The sequence below is a fragment of the Taudactylus pleione genome, unplaced genomic scaffold (assembly GCF_031769625.1).
Source record: "Taudactylus pleione unplaced genomic scaffold, aTauple2 ptg000046l, whole genome shotgun sequence".
Classification (NCBI taxonomy): Eukaryota; Metazoa; Chordata; class Amphibia; order Anura; family Myobatrachidae; genus Taudactylus; species Taudactylus pleione.
In genome coordinates, this window is record NW_028284448.1 from 6,885,517 (window position 1) to 6,913,167 (window position 27,651).

General features: G+C 42.2%; 1 protein-coding gene across 2 annotated transcripts in view; it reads left to right on the plus strand.

Moving 5' to 3' along the window:
* The window catches only part of SOBP (sine oculis binding protein homolog), a 212,192-nt gene extending 189,636 nt beyond the window's left edge, over nt 1–22,556 (plus strand). For both annotated transcript variants that reach the window (XM_088460445.1, XM_088460446.1), the window contains exon 7: nt 22,472–22,556. The gene's annotated coding sequence lies outside the window, so the exon portion shown is untranslated. The remainder of the gene's footprint in view (nt 1–22,471) is intronic.
* The last annotated feature ends 5,095 nt before the right edge of the window (nt 22,557–27,651 follow it).

A 27,651-nucleotide genomic window follows, 5' to 3' on the forward strand; every position in this document is an offset into this window, starting at 1 on the left:
AGTAAGCAGTGTATCAGCAGTAAGGAGTGTATCAGCAGTGAGGAGTGTATCAGCAGTAAGCAGTGTATCAGCAGTAAGGCATGTATCAGCAGTAAGGAGTGTATCATTAGTAAGGAGTGTATCATTAGTAAGGAGTGTATCCGCAGTAAGGAGTTTATCCGCAGTAAGGAGTGTACCCGCAGTAAGCAGTGTATCAGCAGTAAGGAGTGTATCTGCAGTAAGCAGTGTATCAGCAGTAAGGAGTGTATCAGCAGTAAGGAGTGTATCAGCAGTAAGCAGTTTATCAGCAGTGAGGAGTGTATCAGCAGTAAGCAGTGTATCAGCAGTAAGGAGTGTATCAGCAGTAAGCAGTGTATCAGCAGTAAGGAGTGTATCAGCAGTAAGGAGTGTATCAGCAGTAAGCAGTTTATCAGCAGTGAGGAGTGTATCAGCAGTGAGGAGTGTTTCCGCAGTAAGGAGTGTATCAGCAGTATGCAGTGTATCAGCAGTAAAGAGTGTATCAGCAGTAAGCAGTGTATCAGCAGTAAGGAGTGTATCAGCAGTGAGGAGTGTATCAGCAGTAAGCAGTGTATCAGCAGTAAGCAGTGTATCAGCAATAAGGAGTGTTTCAGCAGTAAGGCGTGTATCAGCAGTAAGGCGTTTATCAGCAGTAAGGCATGTATCAGCTGTAAGGAGTGTATCAGCAGTAAGCAGTGTATCAGCAGTAAGGAGTGTATCAGCAGTAAGGAGTGTATCAGCAGTAAGCAGTGTATCAGCTCTAAGGCGTGTATCAGCAGTAAGGCATGTATCAGCAGTAAGGAGTGTATCAGCAGTAAGGAGTGTATCAGCAGTAAGCAGTGTATCAGCAGTAAGCAGTGTATCAGCAGTAAGGCATGTATCAGCAGTAAGGAGTGTATCAGCAGTAAGGAGTGTATCAGCAGTAAGGCGTGTATCAGCAGTAAGGAGTGTATCAGCAGTAAGCAATGTATCAGCAGTAAGCAGTGTATCAGCAGTAAGGAGTGTATCAGCAGTAAGCAGTGTATCAGCAGTAAGGAGTGTATCAGCAGTAAGGCGTGTATCAGCAGTAAGGCGTGTATCAGCAGTAAGCAGTGTATCAGCAGTAAGCAATGTATCAGCAGTAAGCAGTGTATCAGCAGTAAGGAGTGTATCAGCAGTAAGCAGTGTATCAGCAGTAAGGAGTGTATCAGCAGTAAGCAGTGTATCAGCAGTAAGGAGTGTATCAGCAGTAAGGCGTGTATCAGCAGTAAGGAGTGTATCAGCAGTAAGCAATGTATCAGCAGTAAGCAGTGTATCAGCAGTAAGCAGTGTATCAGCAGTAAGGAGTGTATCAGCAGTAAGCAGTGTATCAGCAGTAAGGAGTGTATCAGCAGTAAGGAGTGTATCAGCAGTAAGCAATGTATCAGCAGTAAGGCGTGTATCAGCAGTAAGCAGTATATCAGCAGTAAGGAGTGTATCAGCAGTAAGGAGTGTATCAGCAGTAAGCCAGTAAGGCCACCATGTGCAGTAAGTACTTGTTCTGTACTGCGCATGCACAATGCACAAAGGCTGCAAATGCACAGCAGCATAAGGCCATCCTGAGTTGCAATTATGTTTTTAACAAACGTGGCGAAAAGCCATACTTGTTAAAATATTCATAAACTGGTTCATAATATTCATACATTGGTTCTTAAAACTTCATTAATTGGATGACTTTGCTGTTCCCCATAATAGGCTATGAGGATGCAGTGAACAATAAAAAAAGAGGTAACAGCAGAGACATCAGTAACTTCTCTACTGCTTACTTGTTAGTAAATCAGACGAAGCGGTAATAATAATCTCTGTCTCTAGACAAAAGGCAGAAGAAAGGCGTTATCACCGCTTGGTAAATACACTCTTGAAAGGTGATTGTGTTGTCAATCGATATGCAGTCGGGATGCCAACGGTCTAAATGCTGACCGTCCGCATCCCGACTGTCTAATCCTGGCAAGGTCGAAATCCCAACGCCTGTCAGTTTACCTATGCCAGGAGCACGGCGCCTGGCATCCCAATCGAAGGTAAGCCAGGCTCTGGGTGCAGACAGCCGCGGAGGGGAAGAGGGTTAGGTTAGCGGCTCCCGGGGGGAGGTAGGGTTAGGCACCCCCCGGGAGGGTTAGGCTAGGGGAAGGGAGGGTTAGGGTTAGGCACCCATGGGGGGAAGTTAGGGTTAGGCACCCCCCAGGAGATTTAGGGTTAGGCTGCGGGGAAGGGGAGGTTAGGTTTAGGCACTTGGAGGGGGGTTAGGCACTTGGGGGAGGTTAGGGCCAAGCACCCCTAAGGGAGGGTTAGAGGGGTTAGAAAGGTTAGCGATACTTACCTGAATTTACGATCAGGATTTTCACCCCCTGTTGGGCTAACGCTACCGATTCCTGTCAGTGACTGTTTTTCTTTTCAGCACAGAGTGGGGAAAAGATGTTGCAAAAGGATCTCAGGTCACATTAGGGGAGAATGTCTCTGTGTATGTTATAACACATTAGGAGATCTAGATTTACAGTATTGTAGAGTGACAATGCCGATCTCTTTCTCAAAGTAAATGGAAATAAAGTAACAGGGTACAATGCTCTTTTTTTTCTGGCAAACTGTTAAGTAAAAGTGACATTGTTATATCTGAAAGAAGTGCAAGACAATATTTCCTGGGTAGTAACTAATGGTAACCATCCGTTTACACCAGAGCAGAGCAGAGCTGGTGAACATGTGTTCTTCTTTGGCTTACATGCCTCATCATCGTCTTACGGTTTACCTTAGCCTAAATCACAGTTTCTATTCTGAAAGCAACCATGGCGATTTGTGCAACCTTAACCATGGCCTCTTATGTGCTCTTTGTTACAGCAATATGTAGCCATGTAAGCAGTGGCATAAATTCATCCCAGACGCCCGGAGGCAAGTTATAATTTGGTGCCCCCCCTGTCACAACTGCTGATACTGTAATGTAACTATTCGCATGCAGACAGGCTATAGATAGTTGAAGGCAACAGCTGATGGTCTGACACAAAGCTCTCCACTAGTGTATGATGGCTTCTCAGGTGCCGGGAAGGGGTGCCATGTATTGGATGGCTGTGACCTTACACTCCGGTTACATAGTTACAGCCCTAAGTGTGGTGAATATATAGTGGGCAATGGAGGAGGTGCCCATTCAGAGCTGGAGCCCGGCGGCAGGCACCTCCATTGACTCCCATAGTTCTGCCCCTGCATGTAAGCATAAACTAAAATATTGTTTTATTATATCTATATAGCAATAACATCTTCATACATAATGTATAATAATATAAGTATAAATTATTTTCTGTTGGCCTTTACATAAAATTTTGGTATGTAGCAAAACCATTTGTCCTTCAATCAAAGATAACATGGTTTAAAAAATTTATACAATTTAGTGAAACCAATTACAGGCTGGAGTATAAGTTATACATATGCCCTTATTCTGCATGCTGAATATACTAATCCAAATAATATATATTTTTTTATTTTATGCCAACTGTCACTTAAATTTAATCATTAAAAAAAAAAGATTCTAATGTTCATGTTTATAACGTTCAATTAAATAGATTTACTTAACTCCTTATCATTAGCTAATCCTGTGATTGTAATATGTCATTTTCCATGCATGACTGAATTCATTTATATTGAGAAAAAAAATAATTTATACTTAGTTGATCATAGATATATATTTATCTGAAAGCTCATACTGCGTACCATGTGAATTCCTACAATCTCAGTGTCGCTTTTAGTGTTCACAATTACTGATGCTCAAGTAAATATAATGGAAATCTATAGGAGCTTTTGACAATGTTCTAGTTTTATTAAGTGTGTATCACTACCAGTATGTAGGGTTTTGGGAGCACAGGGCAAGATGAAAAATTGCGCACCCCCCCCCCAACCCTTTTTGCACTCACTGCAGGTGCACGTACCAAAAAGTGCCCGCAGTAGTGCCCCTTATGCAGTGCCCCCAGTAGTGCCCATTATACAGTTCCCCCAGTAGTGCCCTTATACAATGCCCCTTATGTAGTGCCCCAGTAGTGCCCTTTATGCAGTGCCCCTTATACAGTGCCCCCAGTAGTGTCCATAATACAGTGCCTCCTATGCAGTGCCCCTTATACAGTTCCCCCCAATAGTGCCCCTTATACAGTGCCCCCAGTAGTATCCATGATACAGTGCCCTTTATGCATTGCCCCTTATACAGTGCCCCCAGTAGTGCCCCTTATGCAGTGCCTCCAGTAGTGCCCCTTATACATTGCCCCCAGTAGTGCCCATTATACAGTGCCCCCAGTAGTTCTCCTTATACAGTGCCCCCAGTAATGCACCTTATGCAGTACCCCCAGTAGTGCCCCTTATGCAGTTCCTCCAGTAGTGCCTCTTATACAGTGCCCCCTGTAGTGCCCCTTATACAGTGCCCCCAGTAATACCCCTAATAAAGTGCCACCAGTAGTACCCCTTATACAGTGCCCCCAGTAGTGCTCCTTACATATAAAACACACAGACACACACACAACACAAAACACAGTACTTACCCGGATGCCCGCTCCTGTGCCTGCCAGCGTCCGCTCCTCCCGCTTGGCACTATTGGAGAGACGTAATGCGCAGGACACTGTTTGTTGCATATTGCGCATACGTATGCATTGCAGTGTGCGTGTGCGAAGGTTACACTGTGAGCATGGTAAGCCATCGCAGAGTGAATGACAGGCAGTGAGCATTTGGGGGTAGTGACGGGAGAGTGGTTGGAGAAACGCAGATGTTACATGGTTACATGTTACATGGCTGTGCCTAAATTAGCGATTGCAACGGCATACGCAGCTTGAGTGCTTACTGCGTGCAACAAAGTTAGCAATTTCTAAGTAAGGTCAGGGCTGCTGTAATTCTGCATGAGGGGCCGATGGTACTCGATGTTACCAATGTATACGCAGGATTGCAAGGTATTATGGATGTGATATAGCGGTAGTGGGAGGCAGTGGCTGTCTCTATGCTGCCAGTGCGACAGCATTGCGATAGCATTCATTAGCATATTTTCGCAGCAGACCTGCGTACGATTACGTAGCCGTAATAGCAGTCCTTAATGAGCCAGGTTCTCAGGGCCTGATTCAGAGGCGCTCGCAAAAAGCGAGTGCTCGCTTTGAATCAGGGTGGCCGCTTTTTTTTTTTACCCGGCCTCCTGGCCGCTTGCTAAGCTTTGGATGACCACCCACAGCTTTTGCGAACGGCCAGATGATGGTCGCAATGGTCGCGACCATCGGGCTTGCGACGAGACCCTTGTGGTAGGGTCTCGTTCCCGCAAGCCCCAGTTAGCTTCCTGCTCTAATAGAGCAAGAAGCTCACTACTAACATCACGAGTGATGTCAGTAGGGCCGCCCACAAACGGCAGGCGTTCCTTCAGGAACGCCTCCGTTTGACCAGCCACCGGTCCTCCCCGCCTACAAAACGGGACGAGCTGTCGATCAACATCGACAGCCTCCCCGTTTTGTTGCGAGCCCCGGAGTGAGTGATTTCTCACTCGCTGCGGGGCTCACGCACGCCGCGCGTGTGCACCGCCCGGCCATCGACCCACTTGCGATCGCTATGCGCTTGCGAGGGGGTCTGAATCAGGCCCTCAGTGCGGTACGCACTACAGTATACACTGGAACCACTGACCTGGGTGGCGGCAGGCACGTGCCCCCTCTAGTTACGCCACTGATCACTACCACATTACACAGTACTTACCAGAGAAGAATGATTCACATCAATACTTGTCTCTACTATTTCCTGCGCTATATTATACTTTAAGATTGGTTTTTTGAAGATTTATTTTTTTACAAATGAAATGGAATGGTCACTACCAATTTGCATGTGTTTTATATTGTACTCAGCAATTGTGTACATAGTATCGCTATAGTTAGTTACAGAAATAGCAGCATTTATACACTGCAGCATCATCCCATTCTTCATGCCAGTTATACAGATAATATTGCAATTAAACTTAATTAACATCTATTTAAAGAAGCTATGCCATGACAGTAAGAACAGTGTTGTTCCAGAATAATAATCATCCTAAATTATTACAAACTAATTTACCATAACAGATGCAAATCTTATTTTGATCAGATCGACTTGCAAAACAATGATTCTACTGATCATTTAGGAAAAAGAACATTGAGATGCTTCAATTGTGACTTCCGAGTGTAGCAGTTGCATCAGAATTAAGCAGTTATTATGCTTTGTCATTTAGACCTCTCATGAAGTAAAATACTAAAAAGAATATTAGTTACTTTTAAAATTGTAAATTTTTTTTTTGCTTGATCAAAGGGCCTGATTCAGACCCGCTCGCGAGCGCATAGTGGCCCTGATTCAGAGCCGGATGCTCTGACAGAGCGCTCGCTCTGAATCAGGGCCATCCCTTTTCCTTTTTGGAGCGGCCTCCTCTATCAGAGCCAACAGCACTCCCACTGACATCACTAGTGATGTCAGTGGGGCCGGCCCCAGATGGTAGGCGTTCCCATGGGAATGCCTCCGTCTGGGCAGCCACGCCCCCAGCACGCCCACCAAAGGGGGCGTGCTGTCAATCACCATCGACAGCACACCCCCTTTGGTGCGAGACCCATAACGACGGCTTGGCCGTTGTTATTTGGGTCTCGCGCATGCGCACGCCGGACCGGGGTCCGTCGTGCGCATGCGCAGTTGGGCAACATCGACCCGCTTGCGAGCGCTCAGCGCTCGCGAGTGGGTCTGAATCAGGCCCTGTGCTCGCAAGCGGATTGATGGTGGCCCAGTGCGCACGCCACGCACGTGCGTAAACCCCGTAGCAAGTGAGAACTTCACTTACTCCAGAGCTCGCAACAAAATGGGGCGGCTGTCGATGTTGATTGACAGCTCGCCTCGTTTTGTAGGCGGGTAGAGGGGGTGGCTGCACAAACGGAGGCATTCTCGTTTGTGGGCGGCCCTACTGACATCACTCGTGATGTCAGTAGTGGACTTCCTGCTCTATTAGAGAAAGAAGTCCACTCGGCATTGTGAGTGCTGAGACCCTACCTTAGGGTCTCCTCGCAATGCCGATGGTTGCGATAATCTCAACCGTCTCCAGCCCGCTCGCACAAGCTGTGGGTGGGCACCCACAGCTTAGCGAGTGGGCAGGAGAAAATAAAACAAAAAAACCTGATTCAGAGCGAGTGCTCGCAAACAGCAAACGCCTTTGAATCAGGCCCAAAGTCTATTCTAAATAACATAATGTCATTTGGAATATTTTTCATAGTGATCTCGCACATAGACGTTTTACAGTATATAAGTACATATTGCATTTATAAAATCCTTGTTGGTGTGATGTTCTGCTGACCTGACAGATGCTGTGCTCTTAAGAAATGAAAGATAAGTAAATCACACATGTACTAAGAGACAATTTTTTATATTGCATTTTAAAGGTTAGTAAATGTGCAATTTAGCCCCTGAAACACAACATCAATTTAGATTGATTTAAAATCAATCAAAATCAATTTGAAACGACCTTTAGTAAATTAACCCCCAGTTATCTGATTTGTTGTTTTAACCACATTTCTGCTGAATCTTTTCATTTTCATATCAAGGCGGGTATCCACTACCCGATTAAACAGAGCGATTGAACGATAACGACATCGCTCCTTAATCGGGCCCAAACTGGACATGCAAATGTCGGAAACGACCAGCGATTTGTGCTCCTGCTGGTCGATTCCGACATCAGTCATCGTCCGTACATGCTGGTCAATCTGCCAATAACAACAGATTGACCATGTTCGGGGATGATGGAGGGTGCCTACACTGAACGACTGCAGGGGATGGGGAATGACGGTACGATTATGATCTCCTAATCGTACTGTCTTCCATGGCTCGGGTAGTGGATGTTCGACATTAGTGAAACCTATTAACCACATGTACAGATTGTTGGTAGATTTGGGTACAAAGCTGTTTTGTATTGTAAGCTGGATATAGCTGAATATATGTACTGTGTAATGTCACAACATATATATTACTCTGCTGTTCATAAAGAATGAGGGTACCAGAGAAACATTGGTGAGATATATGGGGCATACTTTCCACAATTTGCACTTTAATGTGGATGAGATAATAACTTTTTGCATAAATTCGCAACATGGAAATTAATATTTTCATGCACATTTACTATTCTGTTCTTGTGAGGACACAGGCTCCAATAAGAGCGCGTCCTGGCGAAGAGCTGGAAGCAGTGTAATAGCGTAAAGCATATGAAAATGAAGGGAGGGACCGCAGTAGATAATGGAGATATATGCTGCGATCAGGGACAAAACTAGGTATTTGATGGCCCCATACAAAAGTTTGGAAGGGCCCCTAAGTACCACCCAATGGTGAAAAATTAATATAACACATGAACTTAGACAAGAAAGATGGGCCCCCTGCAGATGGGCCCCATACCTATGGTAGTTACGCCCATGGCTGTGATGCCTCCATAGTACATCAGGGGAATCTTTAATATTTGCGAGAACACCCAGAAACGGTTTCATGGGAATATCCTGCAAATATTTAATGATAAATAGGCCCCATAGTGATAGTTGAGCAGTCATTTTAGTAGTAATAAGTAAACCTGCTTCCACCTACTTATAGAGTGTATACTGTATATGATGTACATCTACAACACATACTGCTATACCACGATTTGGCACAGCATACATGGTTCCACGTGGGTCCCAGCCAATGAGCGGCCGCTACATGTAAAATGGACGCTGATTTGCTAGCGGCCCTTGAGAATTTACAGATGATTTTGGTGTCATTTCGTGAGGTGTAAGTATATGCAACTGCATATACTTACTCATGTCCGGCATGGTTTGCGTAAGTCGGTTTGCTGTTTTGCCAAGACCCTGGATGCTACGGAGAGCAGCACCAGGATGTAGGTAAGTATAGGATCTTTTTTGCAGGTACATCCACATTTCTACATTGGACAAGTGGACCGACTGGCTGGTATAGGTAAGTATATGTGATTGAGGTATGTGTGTAAAAAATGTATACTGTCTACGGTGTGTGTGTTTGTATATTTATTTAACTATATTACAGTGGAGGTACGGGTGCCGGCCACCTCCTGGCACTTGTAGTTCCACTAGTGCCTAAGGGCAGTCATGCTGGCACCTGTAGTTCCACTGTAAAATACAATAGTTTACTTCTATTTTACACTTTATTACCCACGTACCCACAGCCCAGGGGTGCGGGGAACAGCCCCAGGCTTCAGACCAAGCCTGGGGTTTCGGGAGAGGGGGGACCCCTTCATGTGGGGGTCCCCACCTCCCCTGAGATCCCCAGCTTGGCCTGACCGGCATGGGGTGAGAATGGTTTGGCCCTGGAGACCCGGTATTAGGGTCTCCTGGCTGTGGCATTACACCACGGTCGGTTTGGGTTCGGTTCTGGTTTTAAATATAGGGGGACTCCAATGCAATTTTCTTACCCTATATGCCTGGTGCTGGTTCCTAAATTACGGGGGAACCCTACTCGTTTTGTTCTCCATAATTTTCGGAACCAGGACTGGCTGACAAGTCCGGGGCTGGTTATGCTTTTGGGGGGGGAACAATTAACCCATTTTTTACAGGTACAACACACAAGCAGCTTACATATATTTCACTGATATGTGCAGGCTGCTTGCTCGGGAGAGTTAGGCAGAGAGAAAACTGCAATCTCGGGTGAGTAATCTCCTTCAAAATGTGCTACTTGGGGGAGATATCTCATTCTGCTGCACCATCGGCCAACTTGATTTTGCACAAATCGCCTGATGGTAAATATGAGAGTTAAAACGTGAAACAAATCACCCGAGTTCTGGCGAGTTCCAGCGAGATTAAACTCATTGTAAATCGGGACAATCTCGAATCTTAGTAAATTTACCCCCAATAGTTTTTCTCACAGTTAGCCTCCCAGCAATTATCTAAGGGTTCTTCACTGAGTAACTCTAATTCTAAGGGCACGATTCTATTCAACACGATGTAAATAGCTCCGGGAGTGAGCTCCCGGAGCTATTCAATACACCATGCTGCCAAGTCCGACTAATGATTTCTTCTCTCATCCCTCCGACAAAAGTCCCGGCGCGAGGCTGTTTTCTGCCCTTCGCGCCTGGAAAACAGCCTCGCGCCGGGAAGTTAGGTCAGGGAATGCCCGTTATCGCACCTAAACAAGGCGTGAGAACGAGCCTTCCCCGACCTAACATCGCGATGAATTGAATAGCTCTGGGAGCTATCTCCCGGTGCTATTTACATCGCGTTGAATAGAATCGTGCCCTAAGAGATACTAAAATTAATAAAAATTATCTTATAATAACTGTAATAAATTGCTGTATTAATATGAACAATAGAGTTGTGACACAGGGCCAGGGCCAGCTTTGGGAATAGAGTAAGATATAGCAAGTATCTGAGCATCTTGGTAAAACCATGCTGGACTGCAGGTAGGGCAGATTTAATATGTGCAGAGAGATTTAGATTTGGGAGGGGTGTGTCCAAACTGACATCTAAATTGCAATATAAAAATAAAGCTGCCCAGCATTTGTGGGCTACATGCAGATGCAGGCAGTATTTACCCTGCATACAAATAAAATGTATGTATCTGCACCCCTTGTATTGCAACATAATTTGTCCAGGTTCACAGTTACTTGCTATTTCTTACTGTATTCCCAAAGCTGAATCAGGCCCACAGAGCAGTGCCCCCTATTGATACTATGTCACACATCTGTTCACCAAATTCATAATATGCCAAACAGCAGTGTCCACATTTCATATGTCACAAAGCCACACGTCCAATTCATAATATGCCAACAGCAGTGTCCACTTTCAATATGTCACACAGCCACACCTCTAATTCATAATATGCCAACAGCAGTGTCCACTTTTCATATGCCACACAGCCACACCCCCAATTCATAATGTGCCAACAGCAGTGTGCACTTTTTATATGCCATAAAGCAATACCCCCAAATCATAATATGGCAACAGCAGTCTCTACATTTCATATGCCACACAGCCAAACCCCCAATTCATAATATACCAATAGCAATGCCAGCAATTCATGATATGCCACACAAAACAGTGCCTCAATTCATAATATGCCTCAGAGCAGTGCCCCAAATCATAATGTGCCACAAATTCATAATATGCCCCACGGGAGTGCCCTAATTTATATCTCATACAGCAGTGTCTCCAAATCATAATATGCTACACAGCAGAGACTCCAATTCATAATATGTCTTATAGCAGTACCCCCAATTCCTAGTAAGCCACAGATCTGTGCCTAGAATTCATATGTCTCATAGTAGTGCCCCAATCTATAATATGCCACACAGCAGTGTCCACATTTCATATGCCACACCCCCAATTCATAATATGCCAACAGCAATTCATGATATGCCACACAGCAGTGTCCCCAATTCAAAATATGCCTCAGAGAATTGTCCAAAATCATAATGTGCCACAAATATGTGCCTCCAATTCATAATATGCCACACGGTAATGCCCCAATGCATATGCCACACTGCAGTGTTCATAATATGCCACACAGCAATGCCCCTAATTCACAATATGTCACACGGGAGTGCTCTAATTTATAATGTCACACATCAGTGTCTCCAAATCATAATATGCTACATAGCAGGGCCCCCAATTCATAATGTGTCTTATAGCAGTACCCCACAATTCATAGTAATCCACAAATCTGTGCCTCCAATTCATATGTCTCATAGCAGTGCCCCAGTTCATAATATGCCACACAGCAGTGTCCACAATTCATGATATACCACTCAGCAGTGCCCCCAATTCATAATATGCCTCAGGGCAGTGCCCCAAATCATAATGTGCCACAAATATGTGCCTCCAATTCATAATATGTCACACAGTAATGTGCCCAATGAATATGCCACACAGCAGTGTTCGGAATATGCCACACAGCAGTGTTCGGAATATGCCACATAGCAATGCCTCTAATTCATAATATGCGATACAGGAGTGCCCTAAATTATAATATGTCAGACAGCAGTGTCCCCAATTCATAATATGTCTTATAGCAGTACCTTAAAATTAATAGTAAGCCACAAATCTGTGCCTCCAATTCTTAATATGCCACACAGTAATGCCCACAATGCATATGCCACACATCAGTGCCCCCAATTGACAATATGCCTCAGAGCAGTGTCCTTCATTTATAATATGTGACACATCTGTGCTCCTAATTCATAAATATTAACACATCAGTGTATTACAATTCAAAATATGCTACACAGCAGTGTCCACAATTCATAAAATATGACAAAACATATGTATACATGTGTGTACCTCAGACCAGGTTGTTTAAGAGTTCAGAGAAATTGTGGAGTTGTGTTGGCTGCAGAGCTAAGATTCAGCAATGGCCCTGGTTCTGAGAGGTTGTGGAGTTGTTTTGATAATTGGAACAAGGCGGTGTTCCGCTAATAATCTAAATATTGGAAATGTTAAACGACTAAATATGGCATAAAATCAACAAACGAATTCAAGACACCAAAAGTAATAAAAGAATCATCATTCTTTATACAAATTGTACTAGAAAATTGACCTAGTTACAATACAACATATACTAAAAAGTTACAATTCTTCTGCAGAAGTCTACACAGACTAATCTAATATACATATATAAAACCTCTTAATATGCATCAAAGCCCCCGTCTATCCAGGTAGCCCGCTGCGCTGATGACCTCCAGGTCTTTTAAAACTGCAGCTTCTCCGCTCCGTATTTTAGATAGCAGGTGCCGTGGTGGAGTGAACCCCAAAAGCTTTATCAAAGAGTGTAATCTTTGATAAAGCTTCATGGAATAGAAGCGAAACGCCTTAGAGGAATACTACACATTGCCAAAACCTGTTTTTCATACTGCCGGACATTGGCACTTTTCTTCTGGGAATCAGGAGCAATTGGGTTTTCATTTACCAATACATCTGTGGAACTTGGTCTGCCATCGAGGAAGGTAGAGAGAGAGATGTTCAAACCCCAGCCTTAGAATATCTCCTTCTCCACATAACACCTGCACACCCGTCCCTGCCCTGTTTTGGGGTTCACTCCACCACGGCACTTGCTATCTAAAATACGGAGCGGAGAAGCTGCAGTTTTAAAAGACCTGGAGGTCATCTGCGCAGCGGGCTACCTGGATAGACGGGGAGTTTAGCCGTGCTATACGGAGCTAAGTAAGTGCTTGTATAAGACTTGGATTTCATTACATCAGCAGCACCTTTATATGGAGACCTAATCAAGGCTTCAGTCTTCCAAGTGTTAATTGTGGACACAAGAGTATCCATTTATATTTATATCTTTGTGGATTACAATCCGGTGAGATCTTTAAGTCATTCAACAAGACAGCTTTAATAGTCTTTATTACAGCTATTTATGTGCACACATCATTTGATGCATATTAAGAGGTTTTATATATGTATATTAGATTAGTCTGTGTAGACTTCTGCAGAAGAATTGTAACTTTTTAGTATATGTTGTGTTGTAACTAGGTCAATTTTCTAGTACAATTTGTATAAAGCATGATGATTCTTTTATTACTTTTGGTGTCTTTTGTTTAATTTCTGCCATATTTAGTCCTTTAACATTTCCAATATTTAGATTATTAGTGCAACACCGCCTTGTTCAATTTTTGTCTGATCACCCCTTGGTGATCTGAATTGGGTGTACACAGACCCATAGGTGTGTGCAACTATTTTTTTTTCGGTTAATCATAATTAGCTTACCAGTGCCACACTGATAATTTTTGTTGTTTTGATAATTGCATTGCTGAGATTTAGCAATGGCCGTGGATAGTGGTAATGTAGATCACTGCAGGAAGAGGTCCAAACCCAACCCCTTAGTCTCTCCTCTGAGTAAAGGAGCTGATGCAGCACAAACCTCCATTCCTCAAATGGCTCTCAAAGCGCAGGGCACATGCTGCAGTTCACAAAATGGTCAAGGCGCGGTGTCCTGCTTAAATAGCCTAGTGTGAATACCAGAGGCAATTTGCAACAGGTGGCGGTTCATGTTTGGCCCATTGGCAGTAGATTGGATGCCCCTGATCTAGACAAACCTATATGTCCTCTCCTAAAGCATGAAATGTTTCAATGGTATCTAAGGTTCTGTTAGAGCTAGCACATGTTTTGTAATGAACAAAAAAAAAATACATATTGTAGAGAAAATAACTTTATTTTAAAATGAAACATAAATAAATAATTATACCTATAATAAAGAGTACATACTGTATTTCAATTAATAAATATTCACTAACTATATGTATACATATATAGCAAAAAGTAGAACTTCAGTTAGTGTATTTTTCCTATTGATGCTTTTTTACTTGGGGTTAAAGGGTTGTGAGAACAGCGGAAAGGATTGTTGTTGTAGGTCTTACTTCAGTTGAGGAGTTCTTGTTCAGGGCAAGGAAGAGGGCTACCAATATTGTAATGGATCAGTCGCATCCTGGTTGTCTATTGTTTCAACTACTACCGTCAGGCAGGCGTTATAGAACATTGCCTGCAAAAACTTCGAGACATCATAATAGTTTTTATCCACAGGCTGTTCGTTTGTTGAATAACTAACGGGAGGATTTGCCTAGTTTTTTTGTGGTAATAATTTATGTTTTTTATGATTGGCTGTGAATTGTTATATATCTGTGCAGTAACCGGATTTAAATTCCAGGTGTACGTTTGTATACTTGGCCAATAATCTATCTATCTATCTATCTATCTATCTATCTATCTATCTATCTATCTATCTATCTATCTAATACCTAAACAACACACTTGATTAAGTCAACTTTTATGCCAATATGTCACCAGAAGAAAGTCCTGAAAAAATATAAGACCAACTTAAGTACACTTTTGCAGTGAAACTGGTAAACCACTACACAAAAAATCATTGCAACTAGTTTTGACCCTACACCACTTTGTGTTGATACCTCTGCAGTTATGTATTTTATTACATTGTTTCTTCTCATAATTTCCTGATTACAAATGCATTTTTAGTATATTTAGACATTCACCTCAACTATCCGTATTTTCCAATGGAATACCAGTTCCCCCCACCCTTATTGGAGAGTTTACAGCACACAGGGATGGATTAAGGCTTGTCAGTACCCCAGCACAACTAACTTATGGGGGTCCCCTACTAATAAAATTGTTAAATTTATATACAGTACTGGCAATGTTATTAAAAAGTAAAATGTTATTAAAAGTAAATGTGTAAATACTCCCAGCACCACAAATGTGTTGAACACACTGTAGTGCCCCATTTCACATGCTACACAGTGCCCCCAGTTTGTCACACCTGAGGTTTGGAGTTGGTCAGAACAGGGGTGGGAGGCTGAAGAGACATGGGAGGCATAGATAAAACTGGGTGGCTTGAGCCAGGACTTCCTCATGTTTGATGTAAGGAGTTATATGAACTGTAGAGGATGATGGGCCCGAAGGCGAGGACAGTAAAGTCTTTATTGAGCAGCAGGTTGGAATGGGAACTGGATATATGATACTGAAGAGATTGGCAGAATCAGATTAGGACTTGATTGGTTTGAGACTGATGTTGATGAATTGAAGCACTTCATCGGTTTGAGAGCAAAGTTTGAGGTTATCGATGGAACTGCTATTTGGAGATAACGTATGGGGCCGACGTTTGGAGATATCGGATGGGACCAATGTTTGGAGATATCGGGTGGAACTGATGTTTGGAGATATCGGATGGGACCGATGGAGGCAGATAGAAACAAGTATTTCTGGTAAACCAGACTGGAGTGTTCGATGGAATGGAGACCTGTAACCAAACTGGAGTATAGATGGAATGGAGACTTGTAACCAGACTGGAGTATAGATGGAATGGAGACTTGTAACCAGAGTGGAGTATAGTTGGAATGGAGACTAGTAACCAGACTTGGAACTGGAATCACCGTTCAGATACAGAGTACCTGGGAGCTCAGCGCAGAGCTGTAATTTCAGCTGAAGCGACATTGTACTGGCAACAGAGACCAGTCAGGAAATGGAGTTTATAGGGGGGGAATCCCCAGGGATTGGATGCTGCGATCAGCTGGTCTGGGAGCAGTGCTCTGAGCGCCCATACTAAGAGGGAACTCTGGCGTGCAGTTTGTGTGTCATCATGCTGGGAAGACTCGATGTGAGCAAGGGGCTGCGGAGAGCCATCTCCATGCTCATTGACAGGACACTGAGCGGACATTGCAGGAGTGGCACAGACAGACTTCAGCACCAGCTGGGAGCCATTTGCAGCGTGAGCAGACCTCAGCGCAAGCCTGGACAGACACCGGAGAGGTAAGAAAGTGGTTTTTAAGGGCCAGAGCGTGACATATAGTCCTCCCACTTCACATTATGTTACAGTGTCCCCAGTTCACATTGTGCCACAGTGCACCCTTTCACGTTGTACCAGTATCTCCAGTTCACATTATGCCACAGTGTCCCCATTCACATTGTGCCACACTGTCCCCAGTTTACATAATACCACACAGTGTTCTCCCCAGTTTGAAATTAGACCTTGATTGTATTGTGTGATCGCTACCTCATCTTGTAAGACTGTGCAAGCTGAATTCTATCTGCAGCCTAGATGTCACACAATCTATTCAAAATGATTGTCTACAATAAGAGTGCTGCAACTTAAGATATTCACACACTAATGGTCAAATTGAATAGGTCCAGCCATTCAGTAGTCAAGCTGATTGACCAAGTCCCATAGAGCCAAATTGCAGCAGCGGTCATTGACCACAAAACCAGTAACGTGATTGTTTTTTCTTCTCTGCATAGTGAAAATCTGATTTTTTTTTTTCATTTTTCAGAAATTAGTTGTGGTCAGGAGAAGCACATGCAGCAATTTCTAAACAATTTGCTCTAAAAGAACCAAACTGCCCAAATATCTCTTTGGTGGTACAGTACCATGACACATCCAAGAGTGAAATTCATTCGGATGGAGAAGAGGGATGGAAGAGTGTGGATGGAGGTGTGTTAGAGGCACATTCAGAGCTGCCTCTCTTACAGCCGGCCAGCCCAGGGCACTAGGACCCATAACGGCTGTTGCCGGAGGTATGACCTCCAAACTGTGCAATTTGCGCATGCATGACTTCCACTGTGTCTTCCTCCAGCTATACCCGGTGCACCACAATGCCCAGCATTATCCAAACGCTCCTGGCTGCAACTATAGAATCCTCTTAACCTGTACCTACTGTTAATGTGTTACATTTTCCTGTTTCTACCTGATCACAGAACCTTCTCCTGGTTAATTCATCTGCCGTGTGGACTAACCTCCATTTGTACACCTCTGCCACCTACCACTATAGTGTTTGCCAATAAGGTGTTCCAAACTTGTGTTTCACTTGTGGTGTTTATATTTTGAGAATAAAATAAGATGGATGTATCAGTTATCCTTTTCAGGAATTTTTTAAGGGGTCTATTCATCATCGGTGGCCAGACAGCCCCCGATGATTAAGTATCCAGCTCGCTGCAGGGGATACTTATCACCAGAGCAAATCAGCAAAAGCAGCTGTCCCTGTGATCAGTAACACTGCTACATAAGTAGCAGTATTACTTATATTCCCCGTGCTCAGCTTCTGCACATTTGTGACCTGAGATCACTGGTCACTCAGTGAGGAATCGGAAGAGGGATCCGTCTGGATCCCTCTTCTCATCCCCAGAAACTCCTTCCCATAGGAAGGAGCGTGGTTCTGAGAACAAGCGCCATCTGAAGATGGTGTTTGTTCTCACAGGCAAACTCTGAAAACTGTACGTTTTCTGAGTTAACTGAATATCAGATCGTCCTTTCGGACCGCTGATGCTGAATGGCCCAGTAACCTAAAATATGCGGAAACTAGCATTTCCGCATGTGTAATGGTCCGTTAAGTGATGATGAATGACCCCTTTATCTCATAATTAATACACTTTATACCCAACACAGTTATAGAGAGGCAACACAGTATTTAATAGAAGGATAACTGATACATCCATCATATTTTTTCTCTGCAAAATAGAAACACCACAAGATAAGCATGGGTTAGGGACACCTCCATTCACACTGTCCTATCCCTTTCCCCCCTCCACAGGAACAACCAAACTAAAATGAGTACTGACGATCCATAACCACCATAAAACAGCAGCATATCCCCAAACCTTGACTCAGCATGTTCAAACAACTAAAAGAGAATCTTAAAAGACATGTGATGCCCGTCTAGCCAGCTTTAGTCTATGGGGATAATTCTACTTTCAGAGATGTGAGGCCACAATGTTCAGCTGTGCGCATCCCAAGAATTCTGGAAGCCCAACATCGCTAATTTTCTTTTGTGCTACTATGGGATGCAAGGGAAAATTGACAACACTGGTGATCGCAAGATGTCCGCGTTTCCACTGCCTCCTATGTGTTCTGATGGCATATTGAGGACATTGCAATTAATTGGTACTCACCCCCTCACGTGTCTGACACTACAGGGTAAATTTATCAAAGGTCGATTTTGACTGATTTTAATTTAATTGTTTTAAATTGATCAACATCGATGTTGTGTTTCAGTGGCTAAATCACACAATCACACACTTAAAACTTAATTTAATAAATCGTAAATGTGTGATTTAGCCCCTGAAATATTACATTAATGTTGAGCGTTTTAAGGCGATTTTAATTGATTAAAATCGACCTTTAGTGCATTTACCCCTACATGTTAAGAAAAGATTTGTGTGCTCTGTGAAAAAGAAATGTAAACAATCCCTAATCTCATTAAATGAAATATTCCTAATAAATATATCCTTTGTGTATTTGATAGAACTGAAGTCTGTTTTTTTTTTTACTGTTAGATGCTCTTTAAACAAGAAATTGATATCTGTGAAACATATGGCAGTTAGAAATTAGACAGATGCCATAATTATGCAATTATATCTGTATGTAGCTTATTTACTACAAACTGCAAGCCTTCTCCAATATTTTATCTTTGTATTTGTCTTTGAAATCGAAACATATTCACTGAGACAAAAATGAAATACGAATTGCATTATACAGCTATCTGAAGTAAAGACAGGTCAGATCCAGTTGTATTTTGTGGTGCAAGCAAAGGTAACAGTAAGTAAGCAATGCAGGTAACTGTATGGTATTGGGTTAAAAAGAATAACATTTTTCATCTACTCATATATTATGTATACAGTATCAACCACTTACCTCGTATGGTCGCCTTGGACAAAGCCAGCTGGGCTTTCACTGACACGATGATATCCCATGTGACCGTGCCATCCCACTGCATACCCCTGCATTTCCCAATGCTGCTCCGGTCCCTGTGATAGCTTTCATCACTGCCAAAATCGTGCCCCAGAATGACAAAAGTATGAGGAGGGTAACTCAGTTGCCCCCTGAGCATTGTTAGGCTGATGATCATTCCTCCCTGACACAAGCACTGCTTGATGGGCCTGGGGAAAGCTAAATGCCATGGTGAGGGGGTGGGGAAGTACTGACAGTGGGGGATTTATTGGCACAGGGGAGCTGTGGTGGTTGTGGGGGCAATAGAACACAGGAGTATTGGCCCTGAGGGATGTGGTAATATAGGTACAATGTGACACATGGCACTGGGGGTATTGCTGCAATGGGGACCTTTTGACACTGTGTGTGTGTGAGGGGGTTATGCCACTTGGCTCTATTATCACTAGGGGGTGTGAGGTAATACTACTGGGGATCTATTGCCCCTGGGGAAGGGGGGCATTGTCACTGGAGGGTGAGAGGTAATTTTGCAATGGTGGCTTATGGACACAGACAACCCATACATTTTTTTAAATAAAATATTTAAATATATTTAAATATATGTTTTAAAAATACTTTGTAACCTTAATTAAATTAGAAAAATAAATACATTTCTGAGTAGCTTTTTAAATCAGTTAAGTTGTTGAGAAACAGATGTATAAGTAGCTGTTTCTTGGATAATTGGAATGAGATAAGTCATTTTGGCTGTTGTGCTAATCTACCCTTCACCCTGAATTATAATAATATTCCTTATATCCCTTAAACAATAATATGATGTTAAATAATTGAAAACCCTTATTGTAACCTTTTCCAAGAAGAAAAACTCAAGCTACTCCTTCAATTGGTTGATGATGGCAAGCAATCCTATACAGAATGGTCATACTTTACAATGGCTCACTGCCTATCTTAAAAATTAGCAGAGTACTCAAAATTCCTGTAAAACACCTTATGTGTACAAATCAAGATATGAAGGACAATTGCTGGCCTCTATAAAGTTTTTGATGCAAGGTGAAACCCTTAACAATGATAGCTGAGAGAAGATTTGAAGGACAGTCAGGAGGGTTTCCGGGGTGGGAGCGATATTAGAAAATAGTTACAAAATGCTATAAAGATGGTACTTAACATAGTTCCCATTATATATCCCCTGAAGTTGATGCACAGTTATAGAGAAACTGAGGAAATATGGGTACCATGGTCCCTACCTAGATGCACTATGCAGTTAAACATAATGAACAGATGTAATGTGTCTCATACCCCTATCAGACATACTGAGATTCCCGGGATTTTGGCCTGCCTCGGCCAAAATTCCTGGGTCTCATGTCTGTGTGAAAGGTACCTACCCGGGAACACGTTCCCGGGTAGCCGCCCCTGCAATCGACCAGGGTTTTTTAAGTCCCGGGAAATTACCCTGCTTCTGTCTGAATGGCGCTACCCGGGAATTTACTACTCCCGGGCAGCACCAAGCAGCTTTGACATGTAGCTGACAGCGCAGAGCGTCCTATACGACGCTCAGCGCTGCTGCTTTGAGCTGACAGTGCAGAGCGTCCTATAGGATGCTCAGCACTGCTGCTTTGAGCTGACAGCGCAGAGCGTCCTGTAGGACGCTCAGCGCTGCTGCTTTGTTTGAGCTGACAGCGCAGAGTGTCCTATAGGGGTATTATTAGTTTATTATTGGTAAACAATATACCACTATCCTCATGTACATGGCTGCTAGGTTGACTATCTCTTGGTAACTAATACTACGGGAATAAATTAGTTACTCTTCTCCTTAATGCTGTAATGCTTAATTTCCCATCCACTGGAAGAAGAAAATGTGAAGGACACTTGGGATGGAACGCATCTCATTAAAGGTTTATAATAATAATCATGCAGAACCTACTGTACCTGGTTTCTGTGGTTCATGGAATCCAGACTGAATTTGAATTAAAAATAAAATTTAAATCACTAATATATTTATATGTTTTTCAAGTTTAAAAAATATAGCATTGATTCCTTGATCCAGTCCCCTTCTATGATTAGCTTGCAAGTCATATGACTCTCCAGTTTTGTTGTCCCTTTGTCCTTCTGATTCTTAATCATTATGCTACAAATGTCTTATCCATAGCTATACATAAAGTAGACTTGAGTCTATCTTACTTCTATAAGCATTACACCTAGATAGTTTTATGGTAATGTAAATAATACCAATAGCACTGGTCGTGCTGATATCTATTATCTCCTGTAATTATATAAATTGCTTGACTCTGAGTTTTTCTATCCGCCCATATTACCTTATTTTTTATTTTTTTTTACTGCTTCGCCTCTTCTATACTTATACAGTAGCATAATTATAGAATAGTTAGCATAAGTATAGCATAATTTTACAAATATTAGTTTTGAAAGCAAAAAGTAAAGCTGCTCACGCTTGCAATAATTTGTACTTGCAATGCAAACTATTTTTGATAAGATTATACAGTTATAACTATGCATTAAACACACAATACATTGAAAAAGATGTCAATTAACCTAAAGGATTGTTTTTAATTACAATCATTATTGTTTGTACATTTGAATAAATATATGTTACATATGTCATCAGAATTTTCTAAGCCTACTCAAAATCGTTTACATTATTTGTGAATTAGATTAATTGCTAACATTAATCAAATAATTGCGTATGTTGATATCACAACACTGATCTACAGAAGTAGTGCTATGGTGTTCTAGATGGGAGTCATTGAGGGTTAATATCTATATACAGTGGGGCATATCCAATTGAGAGTGTGATTTTCGTATAAGCGCTCCCAATACCTGCAGTATTCAATTATAAAAAATTGGTGCAAAATTACGCCTGCAATTGGATATTCCCCAGTTAGTTCAAAAATTCCTTCCACAGTGACTATGTACTAAGCAAGTCTCCCCGCATACATTATGTGCTAAGTACAGTAATATAACAACATAATTGTTTTTAAATATTTTATGTACATTAACTAAAAGCGAATTTGTTATGTACTTATCTATATTAAGTGTTGTCCCTTGTTTTCGTGGCATAATTCAGATGAGATCTGCAGCCAGAGACAGCACTCACTGCAAAGTGACCTTTTTGAAACCACTGTATATATATATATATATATATATATATATATATATATATTATATCCACTAATCTGCCATATGCAATTTCAGCCAGAACCTCTCTTATTATTCATGTGATGTAGTATACTGCCTGCTTTTCTATTACCAGTTCTAATGTTGTTCTTCTTCTTTTTATTTGTTTGTGTAGGATGCTGCCTTACAGGGTATCTTGCATGGGAAATGGGAGCAGCGCAATATATGTTACTTCACCAAACTACCAGCTGGTCCACTCCTTATTTTCGTCTGCCTGCCACTGCCTTTGCTGAACACAAACAGATTTCCTGCTGTGTCTATCTATTATGATATCATGCAAAAAGGGTCAAGTCATCCATAACTCATAGGATGCTGAGCATTCCTCTACGCTTTATTTTCCCCTACACCTGCAGTTGCTTTCAAAAAGAAGAAAGTGGACCAATCGATTACTTATCCCCTCAATTTCTGTAGGGTTTGGAAATGTATGACTGGAATTATGTGGACTTCAGCTTTTTTTTTGTTTGTTTTAAATAGATTTTTATGGTTTTGCTGCTACAATGAGAATTGTACTTTGCTATATAGGGTGGGTTTGGAACTTTTGAAAGGGTAAAGAGTTGTACTGGAGTAGCAACACTACAAAGTCATCTCTTTCTTACCCACAATGCACTTTTAATTGAAGCGTATATATAAAAAAAAGAACTTTTAATGGCTAATATTGTACTTTTTTATTTTAACAATGGCCACCTTTATGTCTAATGCCATAATTTCAGTGTTAGGCTTTATGGAGTTTAATCCTTAAAGAGTGCGGTAGAAGGCAGCATGAATAGTTGATATTGTGGTTTCTTGTACGGGCTAGATGGCAAAAGAGATCTGTAAATGTTTATTCTACTCAAATTTCTTTTAGAACTCCCCCTACACAGCACCCCAGTTAGGAACAGAGCAAAAGTGTTGAACTAAAGACCAAAACTCCCCTAGGGTGTAATGCAATCTGACAGGGGAGGGAAGAGATATTTGCTGAGCGTCATAAGAGATATAGGATGAAATTTCACTCTTCTTAGATTTCACTGATCCAGGAAGCCAGAGAGACAATCTCTCCACATACACACAGCCCTTTCATGATAATTGGAATAGTATGGGCATGCCAATGACGGAACAGGGGAAAAGTGGAATTTTCTTTCATCCCCAGATACCCTTTCCCATGGAACCACAAAACCATTTCCCTGCCTGCTATTCAGTTTTCGTATTTGCTTACTCCTGTTTTGATGAAAAAAAAATGTGCAATTCAGTCCTCAGTCACTGGTGTGAGGATATCACAGGGTAGAAGTAACATTAATGTAATTATATGCACTTGTACAGATGTAGCCAAGAGTCCAAAATGACACTAGCTTACAGCTTGTGTGCCGGCACTTATCTATGAGAAAGAACGGAACTGATGTAAAGTCTCCCCACCCCTTATTATTTTTTATTAAAAGTTTTGAAAAATCTCATTAAATCACATTGTGATTCAGTGTATATGTTTACTAACTCAAATACAGCATTTGCTCATTCAGCTATCTCTGCACAGTGCCTGCTATTTGAGATAGACATGCATTTTATAAAGTTATGTGGATTCAATGGAAAGGCATTCTGTGCAATGTGGAATGGAGCATAGCAGCTTTTTAGTGTATGTGTACTGTTAGTACTATGTATATACTGTATTTCTATAGCTTCATTTGTAAGAAAGGAGAAAAAAAACAAAGACAATATCAGCAGTTTAAACTACTGTTTCCGAAACGACTCCCGTTATTTATTAATATGGACTCAATTCTGATTTTGTGGAGTGTCAAATCCTCTGTCATGTTACATGTTTCCAAAGTTGTAACTTTAAGCTTATTGGGAACAGCCGACCTATCCATATGTTTCCAAAATTAAAATACAACATATCATTCTTTGGTAAATTTGATGAAACTCTTTGTATTGTTATTGACATTCCCACTGTGAAGAGGATGACTTGTGTGTGTGGAAAGAAAGTAACATACAACTGAAGTGTTGCTGTTTGTGATTTGTTGGTTTGGATTCATAGGATGTCTTGATGGACTGTTCTTTAGAACATCTCTTTTTATCTTATAAATTTCTGTGTAAACTTTGAAAATTCTGTTTTTTTGTGATTTATATACACATATAACACTACACGCAATAAGCATAGTCACAGTTTTTATAAATGTATTTATTAAAGCACATCTGTCACCTGGTCCTCTAGTGTTACTTTTGTTTTACTACATGGTGCTCATAGTACTTTGTGTACCCGGACATGGAGTGAGCATTTTGCTATGCTCTTCTGGAGACCAACAGTTGTGCTGTATAGAGGAAACTGGACTCTTTCCTGACAATCCAACATGGCTTCCAAGTTGTTAGAGTGGACTATTCTGGCTAGACACCCTCTTTCTAAATACATAACAGTTGTGTGAGCTGGAATATGCCCGCTCAGGAAAGGATAACACGTTGAACAAAACACTCTGGGCCCGATTCAGACGTGCTCACTAGGCTGCGTTCGTACGTAGCCTGCTGTTTGCAATGTGCGCATGTGTATAAGATGCAGTGCGCGTGCGTGAACAAGTCTATGCGATCGGGAAGAGTTCGCACGCAGCACATTGCTGCCTCGCTAGAATGAGTGACAGGATGAGCCGTTTGTGGGTGGTGATGGGATGGTCGATGGAAACGGGGGTTTGGTGGTGCGAACGCAGGCGGGTCTGTGCGTCTTAATGCCATTTCAGCAACATGCATAATTAAGACGCAGCATCAGCATACACGTCACATGGCTGAATTACACACTGAAGAACTCGCAGTGCTTGCGGTAGGATATGGTCTGCCACCAGTGCTGTGTATGGGTCCGATGCTACTCAGTGTTACCGATTGTTGCATACACTTCCTGGAGATGACGTGTATCACTAGGGGAAAGTGGGCGTCTTAGCATAGGCCGATGGGTGTCTAAATACACATCGCGATCGCACGCCAAGACATAGTGGACATGCTAATGCCTTGCCGTGTGAACGCGGGATTTGCATACTTTGGCTGCGTGTGAACGCATCTAGCGAGCGGGCCTGAATCGGGCCCTCTCTACCAAGTGAAAGAGGTTTCAGAGCAATACTGATTTCTTTACTTACTACAAAGTGCTCTATAGTTGGAATTCAATCCAACGCAGTGGCCGCAACATGCCGCAGTAACAGTTGGGAGAAGTAACATAACTAGTTTTTCCTTGCTTCACAAAGTTGCAAGGGAAAATTAGTGATGCTTGGCTACCATATCAAGTGATAATGTGCACAGCAAAACATTGTGGCTGCAAGTCACGCTGAATTTAATTCCCCTCCCCAATGTGGTAAAACAAAATAACAATGCTATAGGACCTAGTGACATATCTGCTTTCCTTCTTTCTCAACATGTTAATGACATACAGCAGCAAACCTAGATTTATTTACTAAATAGTGGATTTTCTGCATGTTTGCCAGCAGAATTTAAAACAGTAATGCTAAACAAACACACCCGGTTTTGCACTTAATAGTATTAATGTTTTAAATTATGCAGGCAGGGTGGCTTTGAAAAAATGTTGCTTAGTAAATAAGCCCCTAGGCCAAGTGCGATAAGGGATATCAAACAATATTGATATTCCTGTAAAATTGTGACCCTCAGTGGCATAGCATAGAATGCTCATATATTGTTTAGGCCCATGTAGTCCAGGGGTTTCTGGAAAGAAAAAACAACATGACTATGTGTGCGTAACATATCAATTTGATACAGAGGGGTATTGATATTTAGTGATATATTGGTTTCTGATGATGGGATACTAGATTGTCTTATAGGAAAACACTATTGATAGGATGTCCCTTAAAGTATATCTTTACACAAAGTTTACAGGACCACCTGACAGGAATCAAATTTGTATACCAGAGGTTCCAAAATGCGGTCCTCAAGGCACAGTCTAGTTTTTAGAGATATCCATACTTGACCACAGGTGACTTAATTAGTACCTCAGCAAATTTGATTTACCCACCTGTGGTCAACCATGGATATCTCTAACACCTGAACTGTTGGGGTGCCTTGAGGACCACATTTGGGAACCTCTGTTGTATACCATAGGCTCATTTTAAAAGCTACATAATCATGTAGATATATTGGACAATTGATTGATTCCAAATTCCAGGATATCATCTCAGGCTGATCTACATACATAAATATTTTTAATATGATCCACTGCAAAATACCTTTAAAGAAATGCAAGTAAATCCATTTCACACACCTGTACTATACAGTATACTGCAGTGCAGTTGCATATTTTGGGCATGACAATCAAACATTAACTTTTTCTTATGGTGAGCAGAGCTTGCAAACCTATGACCATAATGATCCCTTGGTATGCAGTCAGAAAGTCACAGATCACAATGTTGACAGCAGAAGGTTGACATTGATTATCTTGACATGGTTAAAATATTGAATCATTAATGTCTACACCTGCAAAATGTTGACATTGACAGAATGTCAACATTTCCAATTAGGGTTAGAGTAAGCGTTACCGTTAGGGTTAGAGTAAGCATTACCGTTAGGGTTATGGTGCGTACACACTGGGCGATTAAAGTGGACGACTGAACGATAACGATATCGTTATCGTTCAGTCGTCCACTTTATCGTCCATTTTTAACACAAAAAAGATGAACGATGACGACGACGCGCGTTCCCGCGGGTCATTCGTCATGATCGTTCATCGCGCTGACATGCAGGCCAACCTGACGACCTCGTCAGGTTGCTGCATGTCAGGGAATGGGTGAGAGAGCCCGGCGCTGAACGATATCGCTAATGATATCGTTCAGCGGCTGTGCTCAATGTCATGAACGACATTGAGCACAGCCTGCCGGGGACACACTAGACGATATCGCTCAGGGAGCATATCGTCTAGTGTGTATGCACCTTTAGAGTAAGCGTTACTGTTAGGGTTAGAGTAAGCGTTACTGTTAGGGTTAGAGCATACCTGCCTACTCTCCCGGAAGGGGCTGGAGGCCTTTTCGGATAGTACTCTGCACTCGCACAGTGACCAGATCTCCCTCATCCGGCACACTTCCTAGTGAAGTGGGCAGGATGGGAAGATAATACCTGGAATCGCTGGTCCGTGGGGAAGGGCCAGGGCTGAAATGAGAAGATCATGGGGACGGGACCTAATTATGTGTCAGTCCAATCCTGCCCTCTAAAGTAGTCAGCTGCGTCTTCTCTCTAGGCTTATCCCAGAGAGGAGTCTTTCAAAGTAGGCAAATATGGGTTAGAGATAGAATAACACTAGGGGGTCAATCCAATTAGGTGCAAGATGTGGCTGTATGTCGCACTTACAGT